This window comes from Grammomys surdaster, unplaced genomic scaffold, assembly GCF_004785775.1.
Source record: "Grammomys surdaster isolate TR1022 unplaced genomic scaffold, NIH_TR_1.0 62, whole genome shotgun sequence".
Taxonomy (NCBI): Eukaryota; Metazoa; Chordata; class Mammalia; order Rodentia; family Muridae; genus Grammomys; species Grammomys surdaster.
Window position 1 is genome coordinate 26315097 of NW_021604564.1, and position 20388 is coordinate 26335484.

Sequence of the window (20388 nt, forward strand, 5' to 3'; positions counted from 1 at the left end):
ATTCTACAGAGTTGTCCTCTGATGTGCACATGTATATATACACATACATACACACATGCACAAACACATACAGAGATACACACACACATGAGCAGTGTAATAATGATGATGATAAATTGTTTTAAAATTTTTAAAGCAAGTAGTTAGACAGTTACCTTTATGCATAAGAACATGTGTATAATTAAGTGCTATGATAATTATATTTATCATTTTAATTAATTTGTTGAAATGTGTAAGTTGTCTTTTATATCCATACTTGATGAGGTAACAGAAAATCAGAACAGTTGAAGAACTTTGCAATTCGTAAGCTTAGGACTAGACACTAAATTCTTCCTGGAATAATATTTCAAGCATAATCCAGTAAAGAATTAGTAGAAGCTCTCAAAACATATATTCAATGTTACATGCAAAAAACATAGGTAGTTATGACTTAGAATATAGAAAAATGATCACTAATATAATATCTTTAAGGATAAAGATATACTCTCTATGTAGTCCTTATTTCTCTTTTAGATTATACATTAAAATAATTATGACTATAAAAGTAAAGATAATTTTAAAATTTTCACAGATCAAGTCTTGAGAAATACCTAAGCCCTAGAAACTGAAAAATGTATTCTTAAAACACAAATTCGTCATAATTTTGAAACTAACCAAATTGTACTCTGAATCTTGGACAGAATAAACACATGACTCATTTTGATAAATATTATGGATATGTTCAGTGGTTTGTGTTTATTGACACAATGTTTTTTAATTTATATTTTTATTTATCTTTTCTTTTTATTGGATATTTTCTTTATTTGTACTTCAAATGTTAAAATTCTTATTCTTGACACAATTTTTAATTCTGTCACAAACTAAATTGTGATAACTTTGAAAATATGTGATAGCACTGCCTGTCTCTCCTTCTTTCTTAATTCATTTTAAAATATTTTACTAATTCTTTGAGAATTTCATACAATGACTTTTAAATGCATTCATTCCCCAAACTCTTCCCCTTACCACACTCTAAATCCTTTGAGCTCTTCCCACTGACCTTTGAGATTATTTTCACCCTTCTTCTCCAGTCTTCCTTCTCCTCCTACTGACCCACCTCATTTTCTTCTTTCTTTTTTTCTAGTCTAGTCCAGTTTGTGCTGCCCAGTTATTCCTGAGAGTGGGCTTTCACTGGGTGCGTCTTCAGCTCACCAGGATTCTCATACATAAAGAAAACTGACCTGATCCTTCCTCTCCTAGCAGCTTTCAAAGTGTTAATAGGTCCTCATTTAGTGGTGGAATTTTATATCCATCTTTCCCATTCTGTGTTGGGATTTTGTCTGGCTGGAGCTTGTTTAAGATTTGTTCATGCTGTCATAATCACTCTGAGTTCATATGTATATCTGCTCTGTTGTTTTTCAAAAAGAGTTCCTCAAAATTACTCTCTATTCCTGGCCCTTGCAATCTTTCCATTGCTTCTTCTGTAAAGTTCCCTGAGTATTGGAGAAAGGTATAAGTGTCTGATTGAGGTCCTGCTACCTCACAGAATTTTGTTCTCAGAACATTGGCCAGATGAGGAGTCTCTGTGTTGACTGCCATTCACTGCAAGAAGAAGCTTCTGTCTCAATAAGAGTAATATCTTAATTTACATAGAGAATACATTAGTTAAATAAGTAAAATATTATTTTAAGCTGTTAAGGTGGTAAAATTTATATTTAAGATGTTAACATAAGTTAAACTTTCTGACTTTTAGGCTGTGTGAAACTTTTAAAATTGAAATCCCATTAGAGACAATGTAGATCATTTCAAGAAAGCAGTTGTATCATTTTAATATTTAGCAGTTAATATAAAAGGTACTAAATAAAGAAGTAATGTACTTCTTTATTGAGTAAAGGGATGGCTATCCCCCACTATTTTTTAGTAGTCTTTCAAAACTCTCTACTCACAAGTTGAATTATTTTTAAGCTAAAGGGGAAAAGTCCTAATGGAAAAGTAAGGTCTCAATTCCAGCGCCTGAAACCATGCAACACAGTTTCAAAATGGGAAAAGAGGAAGAAAGAAAATGTGATGAACCCTGAATACTCTAAGCTCCTCTAACTGAGATGTGGTAGTAATTACTTATTATTTATTTTTTTTGTGCCATCTCCTGGAAATGGTAATGCTTTCAAGTGAGGATCAAAGAGAATGACCTACATACAAAATAGATTTTAGTATGTAGTTACATTTTCATCCTTTGTAATACGCTTTTTGCAACCATACTTCTAATAAGAAACACATCATAATGCTTCTCATTTTTAAAAATGAGTTTCCACTAAGGTCAGATGGGGAATTTAAGAACCAGAATATATATAAAAAAAAGATTCTGTCCAAGGTATTATTACCAACAGATGAATCAGTAGAATCAGTATGTACACACCACATTTACACAAAGAAAATTCAAGATTCAGAAATATACATTCAGAATAGATACATTATCTCTCTGTCTAATAGAATGTATATATAAGCGTATGATATGTATGTTTCTCTTTATGTGTGTTTGTGTATGTGTGTGTGTGAGAGAGAGAGATAACGAGAGAGAGAAAGACCAGAAATACTAAATTATCTAGTCCCAAAGACTCTTAAAATGCAAATGTTTTAATATAAGGAGAAAATGTAGAGTGCTATAATCTATGATCACATTTAATATACAATCACATTCAACATTCAAATGAATTTTATTTTCTTTTGTTCCAAAACTGGTTGTTGGATTCTCATATGTTAACCACAAAATTCACTAGGAATATTTCACAGGGAAACATATCTCTTGTCAAGCCATCACAAGATGATTTGGTCCTTAATAATATAAATCGTCCCAGGGAGCAAAATATTAAAATATTATTCTTTCACTGGATGCACTAGATATTCTCAGTGAAGAAAAGTGCCTGAAACACTAGAGTTCTACTGGAAGTTTCCTAATTAGGAAATGCTAGAGACCAGATTCAGTGGCAGCAGGAGAAAGGAGAATGACTCATTTGCAAATTCTTCCCAAGGTTGTTCATGTGCAATATTCTTTCCCTTAACAGGTTAAAAATATATCTGATGCTCTAATGATACTTACAACATAATAGTGGTTGTTCTTTGATGTCATCCATTTGATAACAGAAGGTAAATTAAATTCTATTTATTGACTTTCTAGGTAAGATGAGTATATTTAAACTTATTGCAGAGGTAGAGATTATATATGACATCACTTCCATAAAGATATCAAAATTGGCAGTTCCTTCTTATAGCACCATCCTGCCTTTAAAAGGAAAAAAAAAATACTTTTGGCATACAGTGTGTGTGGGAGTCAGTTATTTCAGAGAGTAGCAAGGGAAGTGATGGATGTTGGCCAACATGTATTTATTTACCAACTTTGGTAAATCTACAAAGTGCTCTAAGGATGTACAACAAAATAGAAATGGATTAGACAATATACTTTCAATAATAGAAGCTGAGTCTATAAAAATATAGTTGCCTTTGTTTAGATACAGGATGCATAGGTTTTGTGCAGAGCCTGACATGTTATCCTTGGATAACTGTTTAATGTTTATTGAATCTTTGACCTATAATTACTATAAAACTTATGTGTACTCCTATTAAAATAAAAACTTTTTCTACATTATAATCCTCAAGACAAAAGGCCACATGAAAATTGAATAATGTGCCTGTCTGACAAGAAAATGGAGTTTGTATAAAACAAATTTTATATCAAACACTGGGGAAAATGCTTTTATTTGAATGCTTGTGTTTGGTTACTTTGCTACCTTGTAGAAGAAAATCTGAATGAGATAGCAGTATTTACTGAAACATTTTTATAGTGTTCAGCTAATCCCAGCTCTGCTTGAGTCTGCTCTCAGTGATACTTTCATAGATGAGCAAACACCTCCAAATCAAACACAGGAGATGAAAACATAACAATTGTCAAAACTAAAAATGTTCAAACAAATATGAAAATGTACTTCTTATTTCCAAAACATGATAGTCTATAAAGCCCGAAAATTCTGCATTTGGAGGACACAGTGAAAAGGTTTCTTAAATCTTTAAGCATAAAATACTAAATAATAGCAATAAGCAACATTGCTAAAAATTAAGCAAGATGAAAGACATGCTCAGTAAATATGAATTGACTACACTAACCATTCAATATATCAATGTTTGTGAACTCATATAAGGAACCTTCTAAATAATTTCTACCTATGTGGCATGGCTTGTCTGCATTCTCATTTCAGCTATTAACTCTGAGAAAAGTTATAAAATCAGTGATTATAAAAACTAAGGGGATTGGATTTCAAAGTATATCTTCCAAACTATAATATATTTCTTATTTTGAAGAGTCTCTTTTGGTAAGAGACTTTAAAAATAAAAATAAATAAATTTTTTAATTAAAATAAACACACAGACTTTCCTTTTGGTTTTTGGTGCTTTCTACCATCATTAGAGCAATTCGAAAGATTGTTTACTTTTTTAATGAATTACATGTGCCAAAAAAGCAATATATTCTTTACACAGATACTATAACCTTGGCTAAATAATAAGAATCTATAAATTCTGTGAGAAAAAATAAAGAAAAAGAAATGTATAGCATTCAGCTAGTTCTAATGAGCATGGACTCCTCTGTTGAGGATAATATTTAAAACAGCGGCACCCAATCTGACTCGTTCTTAAGCAACCGCCATGTTCTTGACTAGACAAGGCCTCAGGCCAAGAGCAGTTATGTGCATTGATTGGCTCTGTCAATCTACCATGCTGTCTCCACAAAGCTTGCCTGAGACCAGATAATACCAGCCATCCCCCGTACCCAGTAGAATGAAGACTCTTAATATTTGATGGCTATCCAATTGGTACATATATTTGATAATGCTCAATTAACAAGATGCCCACACAATTAGCATTGTTACTCAATACCTAACCTAGATATTATAATTACCTTAGACTGCTAGAGACACACGTACATCCTCAGCCATCTTCTCCTCCTCCCCGTTCCTCTCCTCCTTCCTCCTCCTCTTCCTCCTCCTCTTCCTCCTCCCACATTAGTTCCTCCCCAATCACTCTACTGCAAACAGTAGCAGCAGCAGGAAATCATCCTGCTACACTCCTCCAGTAAGGTCATAAATTTGAGTTATAGATTTAAAGTTTTGGAAATAATTTAAGAACATAATTTCAAGAAAAAGAGCCTTGGTAACTTCCTTCTTATTTTTCTCCTCTTCCTCCTCATGCTTCTCTTCCTGCTTCTCCTCCTCCTTCTTCTCTGCATGGTTTTTCTTTACATGACTGGTATTTTTCATATGCACAGACTGTGACCCACAAACCACGGAGGTGTTCTAGTGGGCGAATAATCAGATTTGCTGAAATCTGTCATGAAGTTACCTAACCCAGGATGCTTTTACATGTCTCCAAGTACTTAGATGTATTAGCTCTGCATTTCCTTGCCCCCAATCTATCTGTCTAACAAATTATCTTTCTATAAAATTTTATTAAATACAGTAATTTAAAAAAATAGACTGTTCTTTATTATGAAGATACAATTTAGTAAACCATTGCTACATTAACACAAAAGATGCAGGAAATAAACACCTGGGCTCGTCTTTTAGAGTATAAAATCAGAATACTCATTTGATTATTTGATGATTATAATACAAGACTAATAAATGACCTGTGTGTAATTTATCTCGTATTTTAGGCATAGAAACACCTGTAAAGGAAGGGAATGTCCCCTATAACTTCAACATATCTGCTAGATACTTGGAGTAGTCAAGTTCACATTTTAGAACATATACTTGCTGAGTCTTGAGAAGTAATTGCTCAAAGGACTCTTAAAAAGTCCCACAAACAAATATATCTGCTGAACAGGTAGATTCATTTTATTCTTTAAACAGAGGTGGGATTCAAGAGTAGGTCCTGCTTTATTATATCTAAAGTTGAAGTTGAAGTCCATAACATGTAAGTAGGAAATATCTTATCAAATATGTATAGAGCTCATTTTCATTTACTTATAGTTTGGACTGTTCATTGAGATGCCTTGCTTACTTAAAAAATCTCTGACCCTCAATGAATAAAGAAAACACTCATGGGATATGTATTCTTTATTTGAGACACTTTTCTCGGCCCAAATCTTAAATTCTGGATTTGTCAACCGCATTGACCAACCTGCAGAAAACTGGCTTTCTGACACCAATGAAGAAGACAGCAGTCTGGGTAATTCATGTCTCTGATGCCCCTCAGAGCCTCCGTGAGTCCATGGTATTACAACTCAGTGGTTTTGATGTCAAGATTGCAGCATCCACGTTTATTTTTAAAACTACTAGAACATTCTGTATCAAAATTTATATTATTATACTAATTTTCTAGTAAATTTATTTTCATGTTATTTATGCTTATAATACATTCTTGTTCAAATGTAATTTTTCATTATTTGTGGAGAAATCATACTTGCAAACGTTATATTGGAACTTAAAATGAAGCAATGACTTTAGTCTCTGACCTAGGCAGCCCAGTATATAAATTACTAATAATTTACTGTTAATATTAATCTCACTGGGTTGCTGAAGTAATTTATGTATATGTACTTAATTCCTGTGCATGATGGTCAAAGTAAAACTCCCTTAAATCTGTAGTTTGTGGATAAGAGACACAGTCACTAAGATCTCACATCTTAACACCTTCTATACCAGTGCTTCTCAACCTTTCTAGTGATGCAGCTCTTTTACACAGTTCCTCAAGTTGTGGTGACCCCAAACCATAAAATTATTTTCGTTTCCATTGCATAACTGTAACTTTGCTTCTGTCATGAATCATAATATAAATATCTGATATGTAGAATATCTCATATGTGAGCCCTATAAAAGAGTCATATGATCCTCACTCAATGCAGTCAAAACCCACATATTAAGAACCACTGATTTACATACATAATGGGAGGGTTCAGTTCAAAAAACAAACAATTTATTAGTACAGTGGCTGCTACTTTTTTAAGTACTACTTAAAGGTCCTATAACTCAAAAGCAGAGTAGGGTAATACATTTCATATTCATTATATATATTATAATTTATATAAAAGCATAAAGCATATATATATATATATATAAGCATTTATAATACTTTTCTCTAAGTAAAAATGAAATACATATGATATGTATGTAATATTTCATTCCTATTTTTAATATTTTACAAGATAATAAAATAGTGAGTTTTATTCCTTTTTTTTTAGTACAACCAACCTCTATGATCATTATCTAGTCACTGTTCATCATTCGTGTATCTTTTGATATCTTTACAATAGAGATCTAATCAATCAAAGCATAGTCTAAAATCTTAACCTGGAAGTATCTCTCTTGAAAGAACTTGATGATAAATATGGTATGTGTGTAAACTTAGGTGCAGTCATGCCCACATCCAGAAATCATCTTAACTTTGTCTAAAATAAACCTCTTAATACTGATTATTTCATCACTGCTCTATATATAAGTAGATTCTGCATTTCTACGGGCTCATATATTAATAAAACCTTCAAAGCTTTCAAGAGTACATATTCAAAATAGCTGTCAGTCAGCCTCAGTAAATCTATTTAAGTAACACTGTACAACAACTCCAACCTAAGAATTACAACATAGACACTGTATCTTGCTAGTCACTGTCTTATTTTGATAACAGTTTGTTTTATGTTTGCTATTTTGAGAATACTTTCGTATGATGTGTAACCTAAAAACACACCAAGAACTTTTACTAAAAATAATACTATACAACTATTACATATATATATATATATATATATATATATATATATATATATATATATAATAAAATTTTCACCAATAAAAGTCTTCAGGAGCTTAGCCCCTTGTAAGATACATCTAAGAATTCTAGGCCACTTACTTCAAAATTGTATGGATGATGCCTAGTAGCTTCTGTGTGCTCAGTGGTAACACTGTAGGTTATGATAATTCTGCAGAATGCTCCTAAGAAATGTTATATCTGGGTGCTTTTGATCTGAATGTATTATGTCTAGCAGTACCATACACTAGTCCAGAAAGTAGTAGATAACTACTATACTTCTGAGATATAGTGTCTCACTGGAAAATCTAGAGTTTCTCCAGATAATATTTTGACAAACCTTATCAACAGCTAAGGTCTGTATAGTGGACCTTCTGTCTTAGTGGTCCACAAATGGATTTAAATTGAGGAACAAATCATGCTCAGAGGTTTTTTTAAATAGCATTGAATTAAGCCAGGATTAATACTGGCATAAAGGAAGTTGAGAGAATTGGAACTATAAAGTTCTTTCAGATATTTCAATTTAACAATCTATTTTCAAGGACAGCAAACTAGGCTGATCAATTCTCCTCAAATCAGGAACTAGAAGAATTATTACTATTGTCATACTGGAAATGACAGATACCGGCTGCCCCAGGGAGAAAATAATCCTGATATCATTAATGGTAAAAGAGTCTAGTACATAAGTTCATAGATAGCGGGCATTTGTGGATAAATTTTGCTGAGGAAATTCTGAAACTTTGGGATAACATTTTAATGGCAGAATTTCTAGCTTATTATGAAATATCAACAAATTCATACGTGCATTAGAGTATCAGAGAATAAATCCATCCAATATTTTATAATTATTTAGAGTATGTTTGTATGTTTGTACCCTGTTGGATGTGTATCTATGTGTAAAAATGCCAGTAGAAATGAAAATAAATAGCATGAAGATGCTTCAAAGAATCAGTAACTTAAAATCTGTTTAATCAAAAATGAGCAAGCACATAAATATGTTGAGACACAATGAATAAAATAAAATTAATGGATTTCAGAATTAAGTCTAACTGAACTTTGGCTGAGTACAGGTTCTAAAATCACTTGGTCAAATACAGCTTTTTGCTCTGTATATTGAATTCTTATACTCTATCTTCTAAACGTATTCAGTTGTTTTGGTTCCACAATGAAAGAACTGCTCCTGGAAACTCTCTGTGTCCTTAATTTTGGTGTAGTCTTAATTATTGCTGATCTGGAGTTGTATCAGTAATAGTATTTGTCTTATTCTGAGAATATTATCAATAAGTTTTGCCCCACCCCAAACTACCTTGCTCATTACATTTTCAAGTTTGATATCTTCTGGAATTTCCAGTTACCATTAAAGAATGGTGAAATGAAACTTGGAATTATCTGAGAAGAATTGTCTCATATTCTAGATTCCTTGAGATTCTGAGTTTAGATTCCTATAGAAAATTAGTACGGTTTATCGTTACTGACTTCTTAGACGGATGGTGTTTAATCTTGCCACCATTATACACTGACATTGACATTCCTAATTAGGTAGTTTCCCTCCGTCCCTCCCTCCCTCCCTCCTCCTCCCCCTCCTCCTCCTCCTCCTTCTCTCTCTCTCTCTCTCTCTCTCTCTCTCTCTCTCTCTCTCTCTCCTCTCCGAAATGTGATATGAAGTTTGTTATCACTCAGCATGGACATTTTTATATTAAATCCAACAAAATAATGAATGAGCTTTTCAGCAGAGACTCTCAAAATATGCTGTTAACAAAAGTTAATAATAAATTACAAATTTTCTTCTTAAAAATACATACATTTTCATGAATGCATTTATAGTTAAATTAATGCTTCTCAAGATTAATGTTCCTTTTAAGTTTTCAGAACAATTACATGTCTTCTGAGATTGTACAGGTACCACATTGAAATGATATTTTTAAATGTAACATTTAATTAAAAAATTATATGTAAGCTTAAAGAAAAACTATTTCTCTACTCCATTCTCTAATATCAAATATGTGGGTTTCCCATATTAGACTATTCTCCAAGTCTCAGTGGTTTTCAACTTGGTTGTATTCAACCAACTTTAGGCTTAGAACTGATACCATAAGGCTCATTGAATTTCAGGCATGGATTGTAAGCAGTGGTTCTCTATGTGGCTGCTGTTATTGCGATTTGTTAAATTGACATTCAATATTCTTAAGGCCCCTCTTTAGCTAAGATGTTAAATATATTAGTTAGCTACTGCCAATTATTAAAACTGCAATGAAGGTTCATATAAAGGAAAAGTGAATATCTAGAAAAGGTAGATAAGACGAGATCTTCAAGAACTGAAGCACATGCCCTTGGAGTTGGAATGCACCACCCTCTCAATGTGTATCAGCCTGGAAATTCTCTGCATTCATCGTTTGGGGATTTGATGAGGCTCGCCTTAAATAGACATGGTTGATTAACTCATAAGCCATGTAATTAGCTCAATTGCCAGCCTCCCATTAGTCTCTCCAAAAGTCAGGGTGAAGCTGCCACTTCCATCTGTCTCATCTTTGGTTTCTATTCTGCCCTCAGATGACACTTTACCACCAATGACATCAAGTGATGAAGAGTCTGCTGTGTCATCTAGAGGATAAGGTTGTTGTGTGTCTTATTCTCTGTACTCTTCTTCACACAGACAAAGCAATAAACATCTGTTCTTACAGGCAGCTTTATATGTTGTCATTTTGACTCCTTCCTAATGTTAATTGACTTGACTGAAGACGTGCTGGTTTTGAGGTTTCCCAAGCTCCTATTAGATTTGGCTTCTCATTTGCTTGCTATGCATGGGGCTTTGGATAAAACTCGTACTAAATCCAGGCACCTGATTATCTCTTGTATAATATGTCTATTTCAGTTGAAATGTAGTTTTGTCTAATTGGTATGTAAGCACAAGATGTATTCTCAGTGATAACAAATAAAGCTTCTTTGACTTTCTTAGCCCCAACAATAATTGTTAGTAGAGAGTTCCACTGAGCACCTTTAAAACTGAGGCTAAATTTACAATGCTACACTATATCAATTAATATTGTAATCTTGTAATGGAATTTTTCAATGAATTGAGGACTTTAGAAAAATCAGCTTTTGAGAATATAATAATGTACTATCTCCATTTATAGAATTTCAAGCATATTTGATTGCACGAATAGATAAATAAATAAATTTGGAAATCAACTTTGAATCTCTGAGTTTGAGTCCAGGCTAGTCTACATAGAGAGTTCTAGGACAGCCAGGAATACATGTTGAAGCTTTGTCTTAAAAAAACAAAATAATAATAATAGCAGTAATAATAATAATAGTAATAATAAAAAATATTTTAGCCAAGTGTTAGTGGTACTTATCTTTAATCCCAACACTCAGGAGACAGAGGCTCATGGATCTCTCAGTTCAAAAAAAAATCCTGGTGTACAGAGTTAGTTTTAGGATGGCTAGGATTACATAGAGAAACCCTATCTCAGAAAAGGAGAAAGAGGAAGAGGAGGAGAAGAAGGATAGAAAGAGAGAGAGAGAGAGAGAGAGAGAGAGAGAGAGAGAGAGGGAGGGAGGGAGGAAGGGAGGGAAGAAGGGAGGAGAGTGAGGAGAGTGAGGAAGAGAGAGGAGACAGAGAGAGACAGAAAGGCAGAGAGAGGAAAAAGTTGGGTATTGAAATAAATGACTATAAGAACATATGGCTCATGTATATTTTACCTTGGGCAATATTTAAATAGGTAAACCTCATTAGGTCTCCTAGCTTCTTGTTCCTCTATCAGTCAACCAGTCACTTCTCTAACTCCATAAGGCTACATACAATTCACAGATTCCCTGGAGAAAGCACTATCACATAGAAGTGCCTATTTTCATCCCAGAACCAATGTTTTAAAGAGCCAATTCTCTGCTGGCGATTAGAGAAAATGTACTTTATGTAAAATGCATTTTAAACATTGTTTTTCATAAGAGAGTGAAAGCAAAGGAAGAAAGCTGGTGATTAGCAATTTCCATAAAGACTGAGCCTCAGTACTTTAATCCTTCACTTTACACTCTCATTCTCAAACAGCAGGTTTTTAACTCATAAAATAGTTTTCATCGACCACAATATTTCAAATCTTTCACTTACTTATGGTTACACTTCAAAAGAACATGCTCTTATCTGTGAAGTGGAGTAATTCAAGAGTTTTACTGAACCAAGATTCTTTTTAGAATGTAGCTAAGACTTGAAAATTGTTGAAAGATTTCTAGAATGATGTGATATGGAAAACACACATCTACAAAAAGGTTTTTACTGTTCAAAAAATAAATGAATGAAGAAATGATGAAGAACAAATTCACACCTTAAAGTTAAAAGTAAATGCTTGATAGCAAATAGCATGGGTGGCTATTTGCCACAAAAGGCCTTTCCAAATATAATCTGAGAAATGGACAAGATTTTAATACTTAGAAAAAGTGCCTGCTGTTTGGCTTGATGATTTGAGTTATATCCTCAAAGATCACATGGTAGATGAAGAGACATGCCATGGCATGTGGACACACATACACACAGACACATGCACACACATACACATTTATATGTATATAAGAAAGACACATATATGTATAAGAAAATATACATTTATGTATCTGATACATACATTAAATATATGAAATATTTTTAAAAGAAATAAGAAAATAATGATGAGAAAAATAAACTAAGAATAGAAAGGCACCACATTTCCAATAAGGCAGAAAGGAAGGGATGAGCACTTTAAGGAACATTGGACCATTCTTGAGATGATTGTTACAGCTATGGTAGGGTGCTCAGAACAAGTAGTGCATGGACGTAGTATACAGAGAGCAAAGTTGCAACTAAAGACTCTACAGCCCAGACTTTCTTGTCTTTCCATCACAGCAAGGAATTATCTTGCCCAAAATGCCAACAGTGGCAAGGGTGAGAGAATCTGCTTTGGATGAAACCCTCTGCCCTACAAAGCAACAAACAAAACAACAAAACCCACAAAACCAAGGAAACTTAAAATATTCAGATACAAAGAGTATTAAATGACTTGCCTTACATTTCTGGTCTATCAATTTACCATTTACTAAATTACATTCTCAACCATGGAGCATTCACCTATGAGATGTTTGTAAGTGAATGAAATTGTTTCAGAAACAGATATATATTTGCAGTTTGGATAAACAGTTCATGTTCCCCAGGCTAATATTTGAAGACTTGGTCTCCAACTGGTTGTGCTCAAGGGTCATGAAAGAACTGCAGAATAGATTAATCCACTGACAAGTGTGTAACTGAATGGGATATTGGGAGATGGGCTCTCAATGTCAGGAGGAACTAGGTTCTTGGGATCTGTCTTTGAAAATTAGATCTTGACCATGGACCTTTTCTTTCTTGGTTCTTCTGCTTTCTGGCTTCCAAGAAGTAAGCAGCTTTCAGTCATTATACTATCCCATCATAGCATTTCTCTTTCCATAGTCAGATACCTATGATTACAACGTTTGAAATCATGGTCCAAAATTTCTATCCTTTCTTTTTGCCAGTTATTGTGCCACCATGATGATAATTGACAAATGTTGAAGACTACTTTGAAAGTTACCCTTTCAGTGTATCTGGGCACATGAGTCAAGAGCCATTGTAACTGATCCCGGGAGGAATTAAGACTTTTAGTGAAATATCCTAGGAAGAGCTTAATGAAAGTCTTTGGTAGGTCCTCAGAAGAGCAGAATGCTCTGCTTGGAATTAGACTATAAGCATTTGTCTTACTTTTTTGCCAAGAGCTTGTCTACATTTTGTTTATGCCTTGATCTTGGGTATATATTTGTCATGAACTAATTAATTATTCTAGAGGAAAAAATTTCAAGACAGTTGTGCTAATGGTATCTTCCTTTCTGTGTTATAACATTTGATAGAAAAATTTAAAAGGAATAGGAGTATTTCAGATCATTGTTTCACAAGGTATAGCCCATTGTGGTGGTAAAAACATAGAAGAGCTCATGGCAACAATAACATGTGACAGAGACTTCTTAAATCATAGTGAAGCAGGAAATAGAAGAAGCTTGGCCAGTAATGTCTTAGTAAATGTTCTATTGCTGTGAACAGAAACCATGACCATGGCAATACTTATCAAGGAAATCATTTAACTGAGGTTTCCATACAGTTTTAATGGTTTAGTTCATTATCATCTAGGCAGAAAGAATGGAGTGATACAGGTGGATATGGTTCTGGAGAAGTACCTGAAAGTTCTACATCTGGATCCACAGGCAGCAGAAAGAGAAAGACTCTGGGCTTTGTGTGTGCACTTTGAAATCTCCAAGCATACCCCAACTGACACATTTCTTTCAATAAAACCACAAATCCTAACTCTTTCAAACAATAACACGTCCTAGTGACCAAGTATCTAAACTTATGAGCCTATAGGGACCGTTCATATTTTTAAAAATCAGAAGAGGGGATTATACTTTTCAAAGGTATGCCCCAAGCAACTTATTTCTGAAGCTCAACCTCACTTTCTAGTGATTCCACTATCTAGGATCTGAGAGTACAAAGCACAGGCTTATGAATGAGATTTCTGATGCAAGCTACAGTGCTATCTACTTTTGCCCTAAAACCTCACATTTCCCTCATAGTGCAAAGTGCATACAATCTGACTCCAAAAGTCCTCATGATCTTAACAGTCTCAACATTGTTCAAAGACTAAAATCTACAGACTGTATTGAAGTCCAAGACAATGTATTAGCTGTGAGCCATAGGAAATAAGAAATAAAAATAAACTTACATATTTTATGATGTCATAGATGTCCAACTCAAAACAGAAATAGATAGGAAAGTAACAGTGAAAAAATTAACTAACAAGAACATAATAAAGTACAGTAAATATTAAATACTATGGCTTCAGTCCAAAACCAGGGGTGCATTGTGTCATCTGAGGTGCAATAGGTTGGAAAGTCCAAGTCACATGTGGATAGAGAATTGCAATAACCTTGATATGTTTAGGTAGAGTGAAGGCCTCACTCTGGTACAAATTTTCAATATTTTTCAATTATCATCACAGTGAATCAATATCTGAAGAAAAATGTAAGAGAGAAAAATATTGATTTTGTACAATAATTTCAAATGTGTCAATTCAAGGCTATCTGAACTATGACAAGAGGGAAATGCCATTATGAAAGGGCAAATGGCAATAATCCTTTCTATTTGTGGCAGCCTGGAAACCGAGAGCCCAAGAACAGAAAGTTTCATGGACAAAATCTACCCTGTAGAATATGGGGATCTCTCTTGAATTAGTCTACTTGATGCTTCCCTCTTGGTTTAAAAAATATAAGATTCTTGGTATTTCCAAATTTCTGGGTCCTCCATTGTGGCATATATATGTACATACATACATACATACATACATGCATACATATACATATACGTATATATATGTATATATGCTGGAGCATATGTATACATACATATGTATACATGCACACATATACTTTTTTTTAGGTAAAGCTTACTCTTATTCACAGGCACTAGGAAAGGAATGTGACATTCCTACATGTTTCATGACTTCAGAGGTTTTTGTTTTTTCTTTTTGAGGATTGGTTCAAGCCTCCACAGCCCTGACATTCTTGGAGTTTACATGCTTGCAGAACCATACCAATGTAACACTAAATTCTGATCCCATTTTAAGGTATAGCCAGACCTTGCACCATGTTCAAGCAAAGAAGCTCTACAATTCTCTTTTGAAATTAAAGCTTTCCACGTTTATGTGGTACATATTCTCTTGTAACGTGGTAGGCACAGTCCCAGCTTAGTACAAGAAAAAGCAACTTAAAGAAAGAAGTGTTTATTTTGGCTTTACCTTTAGGATGTAATTTTCATTACAACAGGGATGATGTGATGGAGTTCTTGGCATCAGAAACATGTAGCCAATCATCCTCGCTTCTTAATGTATTGGGAAGTAGAGAGAGCTAGACTAGATCCAGAGGCAGAACCTTTAAAGCTCTATTTCTTCTGATCTACTTCTGACATCTATGCTCCACTTCTCAATGACTTCATAGCCTCCAAATAATTCAACAAAGTAGGGGTGCCATTACTCAAACATTGCTCAAAAGCAGTTGAACATGCTGGCTACTGCACAGGTTTTGAGAGCTGTTTTTTCCCCCAATTTATAGTGCAGAGAGATTAGCAGAACAGAAGGATTTGAAAAAACTTGCAATTTGTCCAGGAAAAAAGTGCATTTAAATCTGGGTCTAAGAAGGAGATTAGCATGTTTAAAAAAAAAGCTATGTGCTTTGAATTGGGACAATAATAAAGAGACTTTAAGAGAATATAAGAAATTTACCAGGCTCTGCTCATCATAGGTTCATGTATCTAAAGGGTTTAAATAACTTGCAATGCTTTGCTTTGAAAAACTACCTCTAGAGCAGTTGCTCCCTGATCAGGCATTTGGCCAATGTCAGGTACAATCCACACAGGCTAGCTGCTGTACAGTTCCATCCTTTACTTTGTGCTTCACAGAAACACAGAAATCAAGAGTTGTATCATCAAAGGGAATTCTACCCAGATTCAATGATAGGGCTTTTCTGTTATGGCAAAGTGTGGTGGGGTCATGCTTGCAGCCACTAGGTGATACACAAACCTGAAAGAATGCAATCAGACTGTGGTAAAAATTCCAATATAAATAAGTCAAGCTTATGGAAGTCTGACAATGAATGTCAAACACAACTAGTATAGTCAACCTAAGATAGACCCTGTGTCAGGAAGGCTGCAGAGGCAGACTTGCGTGATACCTTACAGGATGACTTAATCCACACATCGTTAATGCCTGACATGCAGCCACAGCATCTATTGTTAACCTGGGTCCATTTAAGTTTTTCTTAGTTCCATCCATCCTTTATACCACCTCTTTCTTCCTTTCATATTGGAAATGCTTCCCCTATGATAATTTACACTGAAATTATGTTATGTGATTTCTTAATTATTCACTCACTGGCTCACAGCAAACTGTTCCCCTTGAGACTAAGAGGAGACATTGAGCTTGAACTTTGAGTGATAGTAAAACTAAGATTATGGGAACCTTTGAAGACAAACTAAGTATATTTTTCATTATGAGTCTTTTGAAGGCCTTTACACTATGCGATTGATGCATGCTGTGTACTTTTTCATCATGATGCCCCCTACGTTTGTATGTGGTTTAGTTGATTCAAGATATAGTGAATTTGATAACTAAAGTTAGCTATTACAAAACCTAATGAATATGATTATTTGTGATGTCAAGATAGTATATAATCTACATATCATATATATCCATGTATATAATTAAATATTATGTGTGTATTCAAATAGTCTAATCAAAGTAGTTATTTTTATTTCTTTAAGCACTTATTATTTTTCTAACCTTGAAAATTATTCCAGAAGAGAGACATCAGTTAAGAATTCAGAAAAAGAAAAAGTCTAAGAAACAACTCCTGTCTTTTTGTGTTTATAACCCCTGTGTGAATGAGTATAAATTACAATTTGAAAAAAATAAATTATATATAAAAAATAAAAATAGAAAAAAAAGAAACAACTAAATCGGGTTTCTAGAGGCTTACAGAGAATTAAGTGACAATTACAGAACATATATGAGTCTGTATCAAGTATTCTGCATATATGTTATGTTTCTTAGCTTGGTTGGTTTGTGGGGAGTTCAAATAGTGGGATTAAGGGAAACATCTGGCTCTTTTACCTATTGCCTATTGTGGGATCCTTTTTATCCTTCTGGATTGCTTTATCCTGCCTTGATATTAAAGATTGTGCCTAGTTTATTGCATTTTGTTATACCATGTTCAGTAGAGATTCTTAAGAAGCCTGTTCTTTTCTGAATGAAAATGGAGGAGGAGTAAATCTGGAAGAGAGTGGGGGTGTGTGTTTCTGGGGGAATGGGAGGAGTAAAAACTACAGTCAGGTTATAATGTATTAGAGAATAATGACAGAGTAATGTATTAGTTAAAATGAGAGAGTTTCTCTAAATTATAGTGTCTTCAGTGTGGTCTTAGTGAGAAAACTCTGGTCAGATATTGTTTGCTTTTTTTAAATTAAAATTTTTGAGAATTTTATACCCAAACATTTTATTTATATCATTTTAACCCTTGCCCATGGTTCCACACTCTTCCAATGTTCCAATACTCTCTCTTCAATGTATTATTTCATGACTTCTTCTTTAATTTTATTGTTACACATGTGTATATATGTGTGTATGCATGTATCTATTTGGTGTGGTTTATATGTACATATCTTCCTTGGGATTGGGGTGGCTTGTCCCTGGAGAAAATAAATTCTAGCTCTCTCCATAGCCACTGTCTATAAATCTTCATTTCAATGGTATTTTATAGTCTTCTGTAATTACATATTTCTGCTCACAAAGTATGTTTAAAATATCCTACTACATTTACATCCTGTGGAAATGCCAAACATATCTCATGCTGAGGAAGATAGGGAAGGTTATATGACCAGTGATTTTCTCAAAGACTCAAGAGCTGTATGGTCAATGCTCAGAAGCAGTACAGACTAACACTTTCATAGATAAGGTAATAGGACATGCTTTGTCCACACCCAACATTGCTAATGTATGCTTACTGAATTATGTTCCTTCATGGAGATGTTCAGAGAGGTGAATGTTCAAGTTCTTTATGCTCATTCTGTAAATGTGTCCTCTTATGAGATAGGATTAATTTTAGATTTATGGCATATGGTACAGTTCTTAATTGTTTTAGTGCCCTATTGATGGCCATGCTTCTAATACACCAAGATACCATATACAAAATAAAGAATTAAAGTTGTTCCTGCACAAATTTAAGAGACTTACTCTTTGAACATTTTTTTAGTTGTCTATTCTTTGTAGCCTCTGTCCTCCACATCTATGTATTTCTCAGATATGAGATACTGAAATGGGCAGAGGGAAAGAAGATGTAGTACCTCACTCCATAGCACAAGATATTATGGTCTAATATTCATCTCCAATTTTAATAAAGTCCTTCCAAATATATCCATACCAGAAGTCAATAAAAATTTCAAGTTTAGCAAATATTATTGTAAATGGCATGTTTTAGTGTTCAAAGTAATGCCTGCAATTTGGCCAGTTGTTTACTTTGGTCTATTCCAATATGATAACTTGAGTAGGATGGTGGGTCTCAGCTGGGTATTGTCATATTCCATTATGTTCCATGTTCTTCCTGTTTTGAGCATGCTGGCTAATTTCTCTATCTGATCTCAGTTGCATAAAAGGTAGAGAAATGTGTACTAATTTCTTGTCTTTTGAGTAAGTGAAACTCATTTGATGAATATTTCCTTAAATAAAAATTCCAGAGGACTAATATAATTTTTTAAATGAACTACTCTGTTACTAAGTCAATTCAAGATATTCTTCTCATTATTTAAGGGGTAATAGGACTCTCGGTCAATTCAGGTAACTGGCTTTACCCAAATAAGAACTTACTTTTGAAAATATGCCCAAATCTTCTTGGATCCCTGCCTTTGGGCTGAAGCTGAAATCAGCTCACACCAAACTTCAGCATTTGGATTCTTTAAGGATATTTTGAGGATGTTGAAAACTTTGTTTAAAAATCCTTGTACTTAAGATATCCATGATACACTCCACAGACACAGAGAAACTAATCAAGAAGGAAGACCCAAGCAGGGATACTTGAACTTCACTTAGAAGAGCAAATAAAATAAGGAGGCAGATAGAGGGAGAGATCCAGGTGAGAGAGGGGATTGGAGTGGGGGTCAGGATCAGGTGTGGGGAGAGTCAGGAGGAGAGCTGACTGGGAGAATAAATGAAAATCTGATGCTTGTGAGGACTAGGGGGTTGAAGGTGGGGGGCATCTCTAAGATATGCCACAGACCTGGAATGAGGGAAGCCCCCAGGTTCTATGGGGTGACTTTAGCTGAGACTTCTAGCAATGTGAATATGGAACCTGAAGTGACCATTTTCTATAGCCAAGCAGTACCCCTAGTAGATGAGTAAAGATACCATCTCACCCACAAAACATTCAAGCCAAAATTTGTCCTATTTACAAGAAATGTAGAGACAAAGATAAAGTAGAGACTGGGGGAATAGCCAATGAATAACTGACCCAATTTAAGACCCACCCCGTGGTCAGGCACCAATCCCAGACACAATTAATGATACTCTGTTATGCTTGCAGACAGAAGCCTAGAGTAAGTGTCCTCTGAGAGGCTCCAGCCTGCTTCCAATGGACGTCTATGCTCAGGCACACAGACAAACATTGGAAGGAGCTCAGATGCTCTTATGGAAGAGTTGGGGGAAGGATTGAAGAACAACGGTGGGGGTAAAAACTCCACAAGAAGACCAACAGAATCAACTAACCTGGACTCTTGAGGGCTCTTAGTGATTGAACCATCAACCAAAGAGCATACACAGCTGGACCTAGGCCCCTGCACATATGTCGAAGATGTGCAGCTCAGTCTTTATGCGGGTCACCCAAGAACTGTAGGAGGGTCTGTCTGTGGCCTGCCTGTGCATCCTGTTCTCCTAACAAAGATGCCTTGTTTTTGTGCGGGGCACGCGCGTGTAGTCGTCTCGCCGGCGAAACCATACACACACACACACACACACACACACACACACACACACACCAGAATCCTTC